The 2,500-nt window shown below is 38.2% G+C and overlaps 1 long non-coding RNA gene across 1 annotated transcript in view; it reads right to left on the reverse strand.

The window, feature by feature from the left end:
* Positions 1-503: 503 nt before the first annotated feature.
* The window catches only part of LOC149110476 (uncharacterized), an 11,049-nt gene continuing 9,052 nt past the window's right edge, over positions 504-2,500 (reverse strand). Inside the window, exon 2 of the long non-coding RNA XR_016208015.1 lies at positions 504-1,460. This is a non-coding gene — a long non-coding RNA (uncharacterized LOC149110476). The remainder of the gene's footprint in view (positions 1,461-2,500) is intronic.

The following is a 2,500-nucleotide window of genomic DNA, read 5'->3' on the forward strand; positions in this document are numbered from 1 at the left end:
TACCTTTTGTTTATAAATTGATCGCAAAAACCCAAGAAATGCATGTTTACTACAACAGTCCCTATATTCTCTATTTTCCAATTGCTCATAATCCACTCTGTTTGCCCCCCAAATTTTGCATAAACTAATGTTGTGAAATGCTTTTGGGAATATGCAGACCTCCCAAGAGCATTTCACAACAATAGTTTATGCAAACTTTGGGGGGCAAACAGAGTGGATTATGGGCAATTGGAAAATAGAGAATTAAGGCTTATAGCGGCAGTAGTGCGATTGTTAGCCATAACGTCTTCTAATACGAATTAAGCTTGAACGGTAAACAATGGGTTGGGGCCAAGAAAACACATCCCAGTAGGCTGTACAAGTTCTCTGGTAAAAAAAAAAAAGTGAAAAATATGGGATGAAGACAAACTTATATGAAAGTAGCTGTTTATACCGTGCATCACCTTGGTAACCCCTCCCTCTTGGCATTTACATCCCAATAACAATAACACACTGAGAAGATCAACATTAAGATATTTTACTGTGAAGACAAAAACAAAACTACTATCGCCTAGTGGACCGACAGCTATTTTGACAATGTTATGATGAAATTCACGATCAATTAATTATTAAGAGGCTACTGGTTTTTCATGTTTTCTGTAATGTGATTGGTTGCTTTCCTTGCTAAATTTACAAGTAGATCATTATCACCAGCACATCTAAATACCCTTGAGAAGGAAAATTACTCTTGATCCTCAGATTAGAAATACACAATAACCTTTATATGCTGTAAAAAGAAATGAGTGCCATTACATAGTGCTTCTGATGTGTAGTTTGGTAAACAGGGAAATGCATCAAAAGTGGTTTTCGAAGATTCCCCAAGGTGTATGTAACATATCAAACTTCAGTACCACAGTCAGTAATAGTCCATGCAATCTAGTGCAGTGATTAGCTCGATAAAAGAAGAAATCAATCAGAACGTATGCGATGCCTAAATTACTCGAGGCGCCTCAGATTCATTTGCAAACCGCCATAAATGTATCCATTAATGATTTACATCTGTAGGTTCTGATTGTACTGTTATTTTATTTTTACTGTATTGCTTTCAGTCCATGGTTGCGGAGTACATGATCTAACATCACTTTCTCACTTTCTCTGTTCTGCTGACCCCGGCTGGGCCCATCTTCCAATCTGTACATCCCGCTGCCAATACAACCTCCCAACAAACATACAGCAATACCAGTGGTCGAACCCCAATGCCCCAAGACAAAACCGAGCACGCCAATGCATCCAGTCACACCAAATCCTATCAGGGTACCTGGGTTTAAAAGTGACACCCGCCAGAACAAGAATTCGAAGACTATCATGGACAGGTATATGATGATGATCGTCCATACGACTGCCATAATGAACTGTGGTACGGTCTGCGGCATAAGGAAGTGTAGTAAGCTCTCCAACATTTTGTCTATGTCCCGTGGGTTCTGCAACATAAAGTGAAAAATGTGAAACACAGGAAGCATGCAGTACAATTCCCAAAATATCATCATCAGCGTTCAGCAGGGTACTGGTTATGGTCAAGAAATTTCTCACATTCAGGATCCCCTCTTCGACGACACCTCTGGCTTTGAGCTGTTTAATTTGAGATGCTCTTCTTCAAAAGCAGATTTGTGGGTTACGTTTTCCTTTTCACTTCGTTTTAAATTGATAGGCCGTGCATCTAAGGTTGAAATTGAACGCATGAATAGCTTTAAACAAATGATCTCTGTTACTTTCGTTATTTGGTAAAATTAGCTTAACTGAAAAGAAGACTGAGGCTAAAGAAAAAAATGTTAGAAATGTAGGCTTATATTGTTCACGATGCGGTCGTTCCTTTACGTGAGTGTTTCTTCAAGAGTTTAATTCACGATCGAGCAAAACTGAAACCCAGGCGGACTGAAATAAATCACCAAAGGCTACCAATATTTGATAATACTTCTTTTAATTATTAAGGCTCAGTAAAACCCTCAAATTGGACGTTTTTGGAACAGAGGGATTTTTGCCGAGAACAGGTATAAATGAACAAACTGACGCGAGCATGCAACCCACGGTCAAATGGATCGAGTGTATAAGCCAATCAGAACGCGCGCTTCCCTGAGGCTATGTTATAAACCTATTATATCCCTGCCCAGAAAGATCATAAAAAAATAGGAGAAAAGCTGATTTAAAATCGCTATAAAATAGAGTTGTGAGTGGCACATTTGAAGAAAACAAGACTTAAATAGTATTAAAGTGAAAATAGCATACAAATAACAACTAAATAGATTAAAAATGGGTAAGCAATTTTAGGAAAATAGTAATAAGATATGACGACATGATTGATCATGCAGTTAAACACACAACTTAATCAGTCGTGATATTAAACCCTGAAAAAAAATCAGGCTTGAACGGGATTCGATTCCATGACTTCCGCGATACCGGTCAAGGGTTCGAATCCCGTTCAAGCCTGAATTTTTTTTTAGGCTATAATTTCACAACTGCTTAA

This window comes from Orbicella faveolata, unplaced genomic scaffold (assembly GCF_042242905.1).
Source record: "Orbicella faveolata isolate gen_17 unplaced genomic scaffold, um_ofav_v1 contig_24, whole genome shotgun sequence".
In the NCBI taxonomy this organism is placed as follows: domain Eukaryota; kingdom Metazoa; phylum Cnidaria; class Anthozoa; order Scleractinia; family Merulinidae; genus Orbicella; species Orbicella faveolata.